The sequence below is a fragment of the Heptranchias perlo genome, chromosome 4, assembly GCF_035084215.1.
Source record: "Heptranchias perlo isolate sHepPer1 chromosome 4, sHepPer1.hap1, whole genome shotgun sequence".
NCBI classification, from domain to species: domain Eukaryota; kingdom Metazoa; phylum Chordata; class Chondrichthyes; order Hexanchiformes; family Hexanchidae; genus Heptranchias; species Heptranchias perlo.
Window position 1 is genome coordinate 132,343,599 of NC_090328.1, and position 15,811 is coordinate 132,359,409.

At 41.1% G+C, this 15,811-nt stretch overlaps 1 protein-coding gene across 8 annotated transcripts in view; it reads right to left on the minus strand.

Annotated features, from left to right (window-relative positions):
• Window positions 1-8,688, minus strand: part of LOC137321288 (receptor-type tyrosine-protein phosphatase delta) — a 513,687-nt gene extending 504,999 nt beyond the window's left edge. For 6 of the 8 annotated variants that reach the window (XM_067983651.1, XM_067983650.1, XM_067983653.1 and 3 more), the window contains exon 1: window positions 8,328-8,688. The gene's annotated coding sequence lies outside the window, so the exon portion shown is untranslated. The remainder of the gene's footprint in view (window positions 1-8,327) is intronic. The other 2 variants (XM_067983654.1, XM_067983655.1) reach the window with 1 other exon arrangement.
• Window positions 8,689-15,811: the final 7,123 nt, after the last annotated feature.

Sequence of the window (15,811 nt, forward strand, 5' to 3'; positions counted from 1 at the left end):
AGCTCAATGGGGTTTTTCAACATTGGGTGCTTCTCCAGTGATGGGGGTGGTGCAGGAGTAAGTTTCCCAGTTGGTGGGGGGGGGGGGGGGGGGGGGGGGGAGCTGCGGACGACTCAACTTCCACAAAAGGCCGATGGAGAAAGCTTCTGTTTTATGAACTCCAGAGGAACACACCTTCTGGTCGGTCATTGGGAACATTAGCTTCATTGGTGCGCCTCGTGAGGTATGGGAGGGAGGGTTTAGCGATCTCTGTTTGATGCTCTGAGAGCAGAATACGAAGTTTTTTACATACTATTTCGCTATCTTGGCATTTAAATGTGGCTTTGATTATAAAGGGATTTTGAACTTCCAATTTCTATTTCGAAGATTTGGTGAAGGGGCTCTGAGGAGTTATTTTTGGTACTTTCATTACAATTGAGGTGAGGAGGGATCGAACAGTCATCAAATGAAGGAGCGATTGAAAATTTTATGACTTCAAGATACTTCGGACTGACAGGAGGGGGAGAATAAGAGAGTACAGTGAGGCTGTCACATAACGTTAGTGCAGCCCTACCATACTTAATGAGTTACATAACAGATCCCTAACAGTGCCACCTGCGGGTGCAATACCTTCAGAATGTTGCAGCCGCTCACCATTTTTAATATATTATAGATTACTCAATCTTTTCTCCATTTCATTGCTCCTTACAACTCTCTATAACTTAGTTTGACACTCCAGCTTTCTCCTCCTGCTAAGAACTGGTAGAAAAAAGCACTCCTCGTTTCTTTGTTGCACCCACCCTCCTTACAAGTTTCATCAGTTAAAAGAGAATGATGCAACGGGGCCAAAAACTACACAGAAACTACAAGCACATAATTTATCCATATGTACAGTAAGAAAAAGATGTCACAGAATCCCAGGTGGCCAAAGCAAGCACAGAACACAACAACTAGAGCAGGAGGAAAAAGCCAAGAAACCTTTGCAGTAATTAAACGGCCAGAAGAGCACGTAACACAATAAAAGGAATGACTTCACCACTGGGGTTTAATTTCCCTTAAAAACTCGATTTATTAGACAGGCGGAACTCCACTTTCAATTGTTCATTAAAAACTCTTTCTAAGACCTGACCAAAAATAGAAACCAGAATCCAAGTGAAAAGTAAGTATTAACCCCATTAATGTCAAGTCACATTAGAAATCATGGCACCTGACATTACAGCAATAGAACTAACACAGCAAATGAAATAAAAACAGAACATGATAATTAACAAAACATTTAAAAATACTGTGCCTATGCAGTAGAAGCAAAAAAAAATCCACTGTGCTTCCTACTGTCCTTTAACCAAATGTTGAAATCACTGCTAAATTTGGTTATACTTTGAACCTTGTACATTAGACTGTCAAATATAGTTCTTGTGTAAATAAGCAGTTAGAAATAGTTGAACAAGTAACAATTCTGGCATGCAGCCTGTTAGCCCTTGAGTACGGCTTTGAAACTATTTGACTATGTTGCCATATCTTCAAAAATTATTTTCTGTGCATCTCTAACACTGATTGTTTTAGGAGGTGGAATTACAGACACATGCATATTAGTATTTGCACACTGTGTTTTCCTATTAATAGAAATCCGTCCATAATTTAGTCCAGCCACTATACAGGAAATATCTAAACACATCCAGACATCAATATGGCAGAGCTGAAGCATAAGAAAAAAATAGCCTGTTTCAGACCAGTGTTTAATTATCTAAAAGGTATTAGGGAACAACCATCAGTGTACTGGGAGGAAAAAACATAAGCTCTCTGCAAAGTGACTTTCCCAGCGAAGGGGCGTGTTCCCACAGTCACTGCTTGTATCGACAGCAACCTATCATTAGCTGGGAGGACTCCCTTTTGTTCTTTCCAGAAAGCCATGCTTCGTTTTATAGAATAGATGCACTCTTTTCCGTAAACAGAGTGTTAAGATGGTCCAGGGCTGCAGCGTTAAGCATTTCTATGTCCAAACCAGCTGATATAGTGCTGTACAGGCTCTTCCAACTGTGAAGGATAATTAGCAGCTCGCTCTTATGAGCTGGATCAAACACTGACTCAGGGTCGCCAAACACACTCACAAAACAATTCTAACATTCACAGTATTCTTTAACCTTTTTTAAAACATACCTCATCTGGTCATACTGGAAGGACCACTTAAATATAACCCTGATATAAACAAATTGTTCTCAATCCCATTTTGCTTCTTTTCTATTTTAGCGTATCATTGTGTGCAAGTTTGGTCACGTGCAATGTTCCCATCCATTCATACCAGCCTCACAGAACAGAATCCCACTGTACTACTGTCTAGGCACAAAAATGCTACTGCTGTCTCCTAGAGGAAAATACACTGTCTACCTGCTTTCATAAGTTTTCACCAATCACAGAGAAAGTAATGCCTTTATTATAGCTTAATTTTCAAACAAAAACTTTCAGCGCTTGAATAGGGAAAAAAAAACTTCCTTCCCTAAAGACCCTGAATCAGTCCATTATTTTTATCTTTCATGATCGATTTCCTGACCAACTCACTTTGATTTTCACAAGCACAAACAATGCAAGAGGTTCATGCACATTTTCAAGATACCTCATTCACAACTGCGCCAAAGACCGTCTGTAACCCCTAATCTCCATCGTTACTACTGACCTCCATGCAAACCTCACAACTGGCTACAGGCATCCAGCATCCATCACCACTTATGAAACCTAATCTTTCAGACACGGACAGCTGCATGTGGCAATAGCTGAGCAGCTATTTTTTGTAACTGGGTGCTGTTGAACAGCAGCATATGTCAATTATCAGTAACGACTACCTAATACTTCAATTGTACATTTCAAGAATTATAAAACTGCAAATGTGCAAGGGTGAAGTCTGAGTGTACACGTCTACTTTGTATGTACAAAAAACACAAGCAATTTTTCTCAAATTAACCTCCTTTCATCATCTGGTTGTAACATAATATACAGAAGCTGAAGTCATTTTTATATATGCAAGCCTTTTTTTTCCAAAAAAAATCTTAGCATAAACTGGCTATTAGAACTTGCCAAACTATTACAATGCATTGTTTCTTTAATAAATATAAATCTGAGCTAAGGTGCTTCTACTAATCACTGAATACAAACAATCAACATTATGCAAAGAGCTTTGGACTAACAGATTGGTGGATGATTTAAAGCTAAATTCAGAGTTACTGAAATGGCAAACTGGTTAGCAGCAGTTTATGTGAGGAACGTGTAGCATTTCCTAATCGTGAGACTAGGTCGCATTTGTCACATTCAGTTTTAACAGGCACAAATCTTGACCTGCAGAGGCTTTATTAGCCAACTGTTACTTCTTTCTTCAAAAGTCTATCATCCCTTTCGAGTCTGCAGTTCACAGTTTAAAGAAAAATTAATTGGAAAACTTCTTTACATGGCAAGGCTAGTGCCACAATTAACACTTCTACTGCACAAGATTTTGCTGCGCTCAGAACAATCTGCTAATTAAAGAAAACATTCAACTTAGCATTTTACCAGCTGACTTATTTCAGCAGAAGACACTTTTGACATTTGTTGCTCTTTTTGAACTCAATGCTTGCGACCCATTTAAAACACTATGAGAAAGCAAACTGATTTTGCTATTCATATCTATTTGATGATCCTTTTTACTGAATCTTATTCAACTTATTCCAAAGCTTTTGATAAAATTTTAATGTTACCAAATTGATTACACTTTTGCATCATTTGTCACTTGCTTCATTTCTGTGATTTAGAGGTAAGGTGCATTCGGACAGAGGGTTAAAAATTCCAACAATATGTAGAAAATGATAACTTCTCAGAACATTGCACTGGAAACAACTTCCTTCCCAAACACTGAGAAAATTATATGATGGAACTATCTTCCACTAGAAAAGCAATAAGAGAAAAGTTAAGGAAAACTGTGCATGAAGCAAAATAGAATCTGTGCAGGAGCATGGTCACAACGGGAAAAAAATGGAGCGGGTTGGGGGGGGGGGGGTTGCAGAATAGGAATTACTGTGTGCTATCAGTCTCGTCTGTATCTCAAAGCTCCACCCACCAAAACATTCAGCAAGAATGCAGAGAGATATCTGAATTGAAATAAATTAAATACATTTTAAAGCCTTTTTATTTACTATGAAATTATACACACACACACACACACACACACACACGCGCGCGCGCACACAAACATATCCAGGGGAAAATTAATACTCTGTACGAACACGGTGTCACAGACACTTCATTCATTGACTACCACATAGATTCAAAATAGAGCTTGCCTTGATCAAATCAAAAACAGAACAGGCGGGCACAAATACAGTGCTAGCTGCTCTCCAGGATATGCTTTGTTCAAAATTTAACCTTTCTGGTTCATTGCTCCCTTCTACCAAACCCTTTCTTGGGAATATTAGGCTATACTTTTACAAAACTATTTTGGTTACATATCTTGGAATGTAACTTCTGAACTCCATGCTGAGCCTTTGGTCAGATGGGTTCAGAAGGTAAAGTTCAGCAGCTCCACAAATTCATCATCAAATTCTGTGCTACTGTATATCCATCACAGAGAAGCTTTCAGTATAGCCAGTCAGGGGGAATAGTTTTTGCTCTGGGTTGTAAATCATTGATAATTTATGAGTGAATATTTTTAAAACACTGACTTGATTCCAGTCCAATGGCTGTGGTTACACATTTAGGAAGGTATGCAGTGGTTTAACTAACATATCAATGGCTCAATTCTGAAAGCTACTGTTAACCATCTATAATGAGATTAAACAAAAAGTACGATGATTAAAGATGTTGAAAGGCTCGTCACAATCACACCTAACATTCAGCCTATGTTTAATTTGTGCCTTCTCATAGATGAACCTAACACCTGTTAAAGTCATTACTGCACAGTAATGTAAGGAATCTTACAACACCAGGTTTATAGTCCAACAATTTTATTTTAAAATCACAAGCTTTCGGAGATTATCTCCTTCGTCAGGTGACGAAGGAGATAATCTCCGAAAGCTTGTGATTTTAAAATAAAATTGTTGGACTATAAACCTGGTGTTGTAAGATTCCTTACATTTGTCCACCCCAGTCCATCACCGGCATCTCCACATCATGACTGCTCAGTAAGGCAGAGCGATTAACAATTAAAGTGTAGAAAAGGTTCAGTAGCCAAAAATTGTTTTTTTTTAAAAACTTCAGTTTTTTTTAAAATGGGGCAAAAATTCCACATCCAACCTCAAAGCGATAATCAATAGTGTAACAGCACAACTAATCACATCACATTTTCCCGTTCACCTATAATTAAATCCAAATTGTCACAAAGCTGCCAACAGTTGGAATAATCTGCACTATTTACATAAAACACAACTGTACCTATGCAAGATTGGAAATACCAGATCAAAGTAAGAAAAGATACAGCAATTTTTTTTAAATGTTCAGTAGATCCATTAATCTTTTATTTCTGTGTATTTTTCACAGGAAAGGGGCTTCACCCCACCCTCTCTCAAACCCCCCACCCACCAAGAAAAATACAATGAACGAGGTAAAAAGGCTATTTATTTCTATAAATGCAAAGCTCCTTAAATTAGTTTTAAAATAATCATCCGTGCGTAAATGGCAGCTGCTTTCTTTAATAAAAATAAACAATTTTTATTCCGTTCATTAATATTTAACCGACCGAAAATTAATACTTGGTAGCTACTCAAAATGAACCTATAGCAAAAATAAATTGGCAGGTTAAGTAGCAGGATGTATATGTATATATATATATATAAAAATGTCAACTAACGGGTTTTTAAAACGTTTAAGATGGCCCCAGTTACAGTTTGGGAAAAAGTTAGCAGAGTGAGTTAGCGTCTGCCGGGTGTGTGGGAAAGGCTGGCGAGTGTTTGCAGTGAGAACAGTGACTGTAGACAGGCCCCTAGCGGCTCAAACAGCCGGGCACAGGGCTTCACTCTGCTGGCAGACAGCAGCCAAAGCGGCCAACCGACCGCGGGGGGAAGCGCTTCATTCCCACATGTTAAACCTTACAGACAGTCAACATCAGGAAACAGCGAGCCAGCCAGCAAACTGCCCCCTTCGGACAAATGTAACACTTGGCGGCGACCGTCCGTCCAGGTGAATAGGAGAGAACTTTAAAAAAAAATAAGGAAGACCCGGAATGCGCTGTGTTTCCCCTCTCTCGAGTTAAATGAGCTGTTACTATTGTTAATAAAACTCCTCGCACATATTATGTTGTTAGTTTGTTTCGAGAAAAAAAAGGTTGCAAATCGCATGCAACAATTAACAATCCTCTCCCCTCAACCCTTAGCCACTCAAAAGTATATATATGCATGTGCACACATACTGTATCTCTGGTTGTCACAGAAACAAAGAATCCGGCCCTGGTTCATGCACCTTGACAAATCCGAAATGAGTTAAGATCTGATTTCAAGAGAGTGTGTGCCTGTATATGTGTGTGTGACACTGTGTGTTTGTGTTTGTGACTCTGTGTTTGTGTGTCTGTGTGACTCTGTGTGTGTGTCTATGTGTGTCTGTGTGTGAGACTCTGTGTGTGACTGTGTGTCTGTGTGTCTATATGTGTGTGACTCTGTGTATCTATGTGAGACTGTGTGTATCTATATCTGTGTGACTGTGTGTATCTATGTGTGTCTGTGTGACTCTGTGTGTATCTATGTGTGTCTGTGCGACTCTGTGTGTATCTATATGTGTGTCTGTGTGGCTCTGTGTGTATCTATATGTGTGTCTGTGTGACTGTGTGTATCTATATGTGTGTGTCTGTGTGACTCTGTATCTATATGTGTGTCTGTGTGACTCTGTGTGTATCTATATGTGTGTCTGTGTGACTGTGTGTATCTATGTGTGTGTCTGTGTGACTCTGTATCTATATGTGTGTCTGTGTGACTCTGTGTGTATCTATATGTGTGACTCTGTGTGTGACTCTGTGTATCTATATGTGTGACTCTGTGTGTGACTCTGTGTATCTATATGTGTGACTCTGTGTGTGTATCTATGTGTGTGACTCTGTGTGACTCTGTGTATCTATATGTGTGACTCTGTGTATCTATGTGTGTCTGTGTGACTCTGTGTGTGACTCTGTGTATCTATGTGTGTGACTCTGTGTGTATCTATATGTGTGACTCTGTGTGACTCTGTATCTATATGTGTGTCTGTGTGACTCTGTGTGTGACTCTGTGTATCTATATGTGTGACTCTGTGTGTATCTATATGTGTGACTCTGTGTGTATCTATATGTGTGACTCTGTGTGTATCTATATGTGTGACTCTGTGTGTGACTCTGTGTGTATCTATATGTGTGACTCTGTGTGTATCTATATGTGTGACTCTGTGTGTATCTATATGTGTGACTCTGTGTGTGACTCTGTGTGTATCTATATGTGTGACTCTGTGTGTGACTCTGTGTGTATCTATATGTGTGACTCTGTGTGTCTGCCCACCAAGACCCAGGGAACCGGCCGCCTCTCAGCGCTCGCACTCCGGCCACACCACCCGCCCCAAGAAATCACCAAGCGAATGAAACATTTCACACAGACACAAAACGGTTATAAATGTGCCACTAATCCGACCACGACCGAGGGGGCGGCAGCTCCATTTTAACTCCCGTTTTCTGTTGCTAAATCTGCGAACGGGAAGCAGAGTTTTGAAACGCACGAGGGAGGGCGAGAAACAAAAAATAAAAAGAACAATGTGGGAATGGAAAACTGAGTCTCAAAGCGGAGAGATTACGAAGCTGGCGAATTTGAAATACCGTCCAAACAACAAAAAAAATGTGCAGCAAGTCCGGGTACAGTTGGAGGCTGGAAATGTTCCGACCCCCCCCCCCCCCCGCCCCTTCCACTGCAAATAAAACATAAAACCAAAGAAGAATCCCCGTCCCAATAATCTGGGCGCCACTCGGGTTTGTCTGAAGAAAAAAAAATGTTAGTAATCTCGGAGAGTTTAAATCATTCTCCAAATTCTCTCTTTCTTTGCAATTCTTTTAACATTTGCTCTGCACTGGAGAGGGAGAGAGAGAGAGAGATAGAAAGAAAAACACAACTCACAAGGGACCAGCCAGCCAGGCAGGCAAGAATATTTTACCCACAGTTTTGTCTCTACACTTTTTTTTTTGCTTCACCTTACACCGAAATAATCCTCCTTCAGAAACCACTCAGTAAGGGAGGATATAACTAGAAACACACACACACAAGAGTGTGGGCGGGCAATCTTCACTCACAGCAATGCAAAGAGCAAGTAAGAAATATATACATATATAATTATTAATAAAATGAAGAAAATCAAGGTGTAAGAGAGACAAGAGGCAGGGTTACCTCTGCATGTCAGCTCCGTCAGTAGCAGCAGCCGCTCTGCCAGCATTAATCCAGTGCTGCGGGCTCCGGCCCCCCGAGTAATCCAACATCGAAGCGGCTCGCAGGCTCCTCGGCACACGGGGCGAAAGAAATAAAAGAAAAGATGTCTCAAGAGGGGAGGGGAGCGCTCCACACACACAAAAAAAAAATAAAAGTGCGAGCGAGTGTGTCCAGGAATCCCAGCGTGTCTGCTCCCTCTCTCAGCGCTGCGGATCGTATTAGGGAGGGAGGGAGGGAGGGGGAGAGAGAGAGAGAGAGGGGGGGGGGGGAAAGGAGCTTCTCTCCTTTACTCACTCACTCACTCACTCCTCTCTCTTTCTTTCTTTCTCTGAATCTCCGAGACACTCTGAAGGGAGGAGGAGAGAGGTCAGTCCGCTGACGTCAGGCACATCAGGATACACCACCACCACCAGCACAGACACTCACTGAGCTCCAACACCGGATTAAAACACCACCAAAAAAAAAAATTAAAAAAAAACACCTTTCCTCCCCACCATCCCCGCCCTCAGTCCGTCCATAAACCAAATGCCATCCAAGCCAGAGAATCAGGTATAAAGCAGCACCCCCGTCTATTCTCACGCTGTATGCAGCCACACACACACACACACACACACACAAACTCATTCAGCTGCAGGCTTCACATCGAGAGAAAAAACCAGGGAATCGGATATAAGCAGCAGCCTCTCCTCACTGCACAGAAACACACTGACCTGTAGGATTTATGTCAAACCAGAAAATCAGATATCACCGGTACTACTACTTAGTCTCATAACAAGTACAGACACTCAGAGCCACAGAGTTAACACCATTCTGGGAAATAAAGGGAAATTATAAATACATATCCTGAAAATTTGGATTACTATCAACAACAACTTGCATTTATGCAGCCTTTAACGTAGCAAAAACGTCCCAAGGCACTTCACAGGAGTGTTATCAGGCAAAATTTGACACTGCGCCAGCAAAGCGATAGTAAGACAGATTAATTAAAAGCTTAGTTAAAGAGGTATGCTTTACAGCGTGACTTAAAGGAGGAGAGAGAGGTCGAGAAGTAGAGAGGTTTAGGAAGGGAATTCCAGAGCTTAGGGCCTAGATGGCTGAAGGCACGGCCGCCAATGATGGAGCGAAGGAAATCGAGGATGCGCAAGAGGCTACAATTGAGTGCAGAGGTCTCGGCGTGTTGTAGGGCAGGAGGCGGTTACAAAGATAGGGAGGAGCAAGGCCACGGAGGGAATTGAAAACAAGGATGAGAATTTTAAAATCGAGATGTTGCCAGACCAGGAGCCAATGGAGGTCAGCAAGCACAGGGGGGATGGGTGAACGGGACTTGGTGCGAGTTAGGATACGGGCAGCAGAGTTTTGGATGAGCTCCAGTTGACCAAGTGTGGTAGGTGGAAGGCCGGCCGAGAGACCATTGGAATAGTCGAGTCTGGAGGTAACAAAGGCACGGATGAGGGTTTCAGCAACAGCTGGGCTGAGGCAGGGGCAGAGAAGAGTGATATTTCGGAGGTGGAAATAGGCGGTCTTGGTAATGGAGAGGATACGAGGTCGGAAGCTCAGGTCCAGGTCAAATGGGATGCCAAAGTTGCTAACAGTCTGATTTAGCCTCAGAAAGTGGTCAGGGAGGAGGATGGAGCCGGTGGCTACGGAACGGAGTTTACTTGCCATAGAGGGAGTGCAGCGAAGGTTCACCAGACCGATTCCTGGGATGGCAGGTCTGTCGTATGAGGAGAGATTGGGTCGACTCGGCCTGTATTCACTCGAGTTTAGAAGAATGAGAGGGGATCTCATTGAAACATATAAAATTCTGACAGGGCTAGACAGACTGGATGCAGGGAGGATGTTTCCCCTGGCTGGGGGTCCAGAATGAGGGGGTCACAGTCTCAGGATACGGGGTAGGACATTTAGGACTGAGGTGAGGAGAAATTTCTTCCCTCAGAGGGTGGTGAACCTGTGGAATTCTCTACCACAGAAGGCTGTGGAGGCCAAGTCACTGAATATATTTAAGAAGGAGCTAGATAGATTTCTACACACAAAAGGCATCAAGGGGTATGGGGAGAGAGCGGGAATATGGTATTGAGATAGACGATCAGCCATGATCATACTGCATGGCGGAGCAGGCTCGAAGGGCCGAACGGCCTACTCCTGCTCCTATTTTGCATGTTTCTATGGCGGGGACCGAAGACAATGGCTTCAGTCTTCCCAATATTTAATTGGAGGAAATTTCTGCTCATCTAATACTGGATGTCGGACAAGCTAAAAAACCTTTTGCTAAAATTGCCCCACGTGCACTAAACATGTCTTTAGCAATAGGGAGCGCAAAAGAGGTGGCAGAAATACATGTGCCCTGCAGTCCTGAGTGGTTGAAGCGATTCCATTCCCCTATACAGACAGTGAGGTGGCTTTGGCATGTCTCAGCTGTACAAAGCTTTCCCAGTAAGGCAGTATTCTAATTTGCAACTCTAATGTCTGGAAGTTCATCCCACAGGTGGGTCAGCAAGAACATAAGAAAAGTCAGGGATGAGAAAAGGCCATTCGGCCCATTGAAGCCCATTCCTCTGAATTGGCACACACAGAAAAACTGATCATATGCATTCTTGGTACCAGCATGATGAGGAGGTTCAAAGTCTAACAGGTTGAACCCCTTTCAAGGGTCAATATAATATTACTGCACAAACACATTTATTCCAAGAACAACCCAATCTAAAAATGTTCTTTGGATCTGGGAATTTCTTCAATTGCACATTAGAATGTTTATCATTCAACATTTTCAGAAACTAATCACTACAGAAGTTATATGAAAGAAGGGGAATGTATACTTTTACAATTTGGGCTTTCTCCCAACATATTTATCCAATGCTCATGGCAAAAAGTCACTCTCCATAAGCAGACCTGCATTTCTTATGAACTGAAACTCGCACTCTTTTGAGATAGCACACCACAGAATTATTCTTTTGCGCAGTGTTATTCACTGGTCGCTATGTGAGTTGCCACTGTGTTCTTCTATTCAGTCCGAAAGGTAGTAAACACACCATTAGACCTTTATGTTCATGCTAAAACTAATAATTACATTGATTTACAAGTAAGGCACAATGGTAGAAACACACAGCAGCACAATATCAGCACAATAAACTTTCTCAAAACAACAAAAAGTCCTGATTTTTCAGCAATTCCTTTCATGAACCATTGAACTGAAACTCTGATAAACAGTTATGCAGCAAAGTGATTGTATCCTGGCTAACATACATGTCAAAAAACATACCTGCACTCATGTAGCCAGTTTGTCTCACAGAAACCGTGGAAACAATCTCTGAATAATATTGTTCCTTGGCTACTCCCATATTCCAAAACAAAAGACATAAAAAGAAAATACAGCAACCTGAAAATCATATTATTCTGTCCATTCAAGAACATATTAAAAAGATATAATACAGATTTTTTTTTCTGTTTAAAGCATCAGAGTTCTGCTTCCATCACATGTACAAATAGCCATTAGCACTTCAATAGTTATCCTGTCAAAGGCCCAACCATAGATTGTATATGACCAAAAAAGACAAAGCCAAAGTGATTGACAAATATGATGCTTCATTCAGCATCTCGAGAGCAACAAAATTGCCATATTTACAGTACATATCTGCCTCCCCCATTTCAATAGTTAAATCATATTCATGCTATAAATGGACTATGTGATATAACCAGCATCCCTCTTAGTTGCAGAATCTACACCGTATAGAAATTACATAGAATTTACTGCACAGAAACAGGCCATTCAGCCCAACTGGCCTATGCCGGTGATAATGCTCCAAATGAACCTCCTCCCACTTTACTTCAACTAACCCTATTTTACTCCAATTTTCCACACAAGCCAGCTGCTGTGCACCTGCACAGTTAACGATTAGATATCCTAGAAGCACATAAGCGAGACACTTCTGGGTCCACCCTCTCCCCCCCAACCCCACCGATGAAGTTAAATGGTTTGGAAGAAATGGGCTTGGTGCCTTTCTTATTCCAGGTTTTCTTATATATATAGGTAACCAGTAGTCACTTTCAGTCTCAGCTACTGAGCGACAGAATTTATACATGACCAGAGAATGAGATATGACCAACAATTCCCCTCGGCCTCTAAACAGTGTAGAAAGTTACTTTGTACATCTAACCACAGAATGATGTAACCAGCACTCTCTATATGTTTCAGACTCTCTCAGCACAGACAATCATTGAGTTACTGGACTTGCAACTAATCAGAAAGTAGGATAAAGTCTTTGTCAGGCTTTAAATAATGAATAATCAACACCTTTTCAATCTCTATATAATACACAATGTAAGTATGGCTTTGAGTTACAGGGAATAATATATTAAAAAACACAACAAATAATTCTGTACAGAAACTCACTAAGTATAGTTTATTGGCTCGAAACATAAATCATATCAAACAACAATAAACAATACAGTGTACTGTGCAAAAATAATTTCCAGTTAGCATAGTGTTATAGGCGCCTACAGTCAGAGAATGTCAGTCAGAGATTCTGCCAACAGTTCCTTCCAAGCCACCATAGGGCATATTTGCCACATCAGACAGTCTGCTTTGCACATATGTATCAAGCAACAAATGCTACATTTGCAAGGGGCAACACCTTCATCACTTTTCATGTGGAAAGGAGGCATCAGCAGGACATGGCACAGAGCTTATACTCAATTGCAAGGTGGCAGAGATGGCACCCATGTGGGCATCTTGGCTCCTCATTGCAACCCCATGATTTTCATACAGAAAATTTTACACTCAAGTAATGTTCAGCTAGTATCTGACCATGGAAACATCGTTATGCACCTTTCAGTCCTCCAAATCTAGTGTTTCGTGCGTCCCCTTCCCTTTGCCCCACCGTTGTGGCAGAACCTTTATCCGACCTGGCCTTACTCTCGAGAACTCTCTCCCGAAAACAAACCCTCTTTAAAACCCTTCTATCTTTAAAAACTTTCTCAAAACCCATCTTTTCGACCAAGTTTTCGGTCACCTCTCCTAATCTCTCTCTCAATGGCTCGCCTCATTGCCTGTCTATTCTGATGTTTTTTCTCCCCCCCACCCCCGCACTTTAAAGCACCTTGGGACATTTTCTACATTAAAGTCACTGTATAAATGCAAGTTGTTGCTGCTGTCTATAACCATTATCCAGGATGCAGCCATGCTGCCTTAATTATGTGGCAGCCTAAGCTGCCTGTGTTTTTTTTTCAAGGAACATAAACATTTAGTTTATAACCCTTGGTAGAGATGGGCTAACCTCTATATCCCTGGCTGCTGACCCCATAGAGAAACTCCTAATGGCAGAGGAGCATCTCAGGCTGGAAGCTTGAGCATCTGTTTGATGTTCCGTGGCTGCCATCTTCTACTGCAAGAAAAATGCACAAGGAGAAAGCAGATCTCCAATCTTAAGCCTGCAGCTACCCAAATAATACCCTCCACTTCAGCTCTACTGCTAATGGGTTGCTTCAGGTTTCAAAAAAGAAAGAACAAACTTGCATTTATATAGTGCCTTTCACGACCTCAGGATGTCCCAAAGCGCTTTACAGCCAATTAAGTACTTTTGAAGTTAAGTCACTGTTGTAATGTAGAAATGCTTCATTTGCAGATGTTCCAAACTTATCCTGACAAACAGTCAAACCTCGGTGCCAACGTTCCAATTTTAACCAAATTCATGTTCAACATCAGATGGAACTGATTGTTTCTCCCTCCCTAATGTGACATAGTATAGTGACCTTTACCCTAATAGGTATTTGAGATCTTAACTGTGTTTTTCTCCTTAGGTTGACTTGAAATTTCAACTGTTGCATAGCAATTTCCATTACGACTATTTCAACATCAACATCATATCACTAATATAGTATTGCATAATAAACAAGATTAAATTAAATGTTTTTCCCCAAATTTTCTCCCCTTACTCCTCCTCTTCTGTAGGCAGTGATTCGTGCCAGTCTATGGTTCTGTAGGCATAAATATGAGTTGGACAGTGACTAGTTAACCATGGAAGAGTGGAAATCACAGCTGAGGTCCTCAATCAGAATTCAGACATAAACTAGAGTTAGGAATATGAATTCTGGCTGATTTTTCCCCGCTCTAGGCCAGTTATAGTGCCTGAACTATTGTCCATCTGAGATTGGCTAAGTCAACACAGATGGGAGAACAGAAATTTGGATTTTTCTGGCCTGTACACCAGAATACCACATCACTGCATTTACCCACTGAGATACTGGGGGTGTTTAATTAAGATTTTCAATAAAAATGCCAAATTCTCGTAATTTTGTCTGAAAGAATTACGATGAACCTTTAAGAATATATGGGCCCAGAATTTGCTGTAACCAGTCAACGTTCTGCCATTCAGTCAACCATTAGTTAGACTTGCCCTTGCCTTTTTAATCTCCGTGATATTTTGCACTGGGAGTGCGAGATGAAAACAGCACAGTGCCCTCTGCAGGGATCTGGGATCTGAGTGAACAGGACAAGCAACTGTGTATCTCCTTAACCAATCGGATTGAAGGATTGTGAAATTAACAGCGCAATGACTGAGAAGGAAGTGCAAGTTAGAATAGTGAATTCAATGTCAAATCAGATATAGAAAGAGAAATAAACAGAGGGTAAGAAAGATTGGATTAAGAGAGAGAGAAAAAAGAGATAGAAAGAGCATTTTTTAAAAAATTTAATTTTAATTTAAAAAAAAAATCTCCAAACAATTAAAACCTGAAGGAATGAGACTCCACACATGCAATAGTTAATTTTCAATGCCAGAGAGGTTGACTAGCAGTAATTAACACTTAGCACATTGTTAAAAGGGTACTTAGGCTGGAATGGACAAGCCCTAACCTTCTGTGGTGAGTTTAGTTTGTATCCACCATCCAAGTACATGAAATTCACCGTTCAATGCATTTGAATGGTGAGATGCCGTTTTTGCAAAGCCAGTGGCAGAGCAGTGCATCTCGGACAGCAACTTTCTGATTTTCGCATTTAACCGAGCATACGCTCGCCTGAAGTTGCTGTCCGATTTGCGCATAAATAACAGTAAGCACTATTAGCCTCACCATTATTTTGACAACAAATTCTGGGCCATGGTTTTCAACCTTGCTGAACTGGCCAAATTCTGATTGGATCTAGATTTAAGAATTCATCCAATCTTACCAGCATCATTATATTAATATTAGAGCATATACCTTGGGAGCGACAACGTAACATATGTTTAGTATTATTGAAAAGGTTGGAGATGACGGGAAATTATTTTGAAGTCCCAGTTTTAGTTCAAAATTTTTGATTTTAATTGATTTTAATGGAAGACTGGTTGGAGGACTGCTAACATTGTACCGTTGTTTAAAAAGGGAGAAAGAGATAGACCGAGTAATTACAGGCCAGTCAGTCTGACCTCGGTGGTGGGCAAATTATTGGAATCAATTCTGAGGGACAGCAT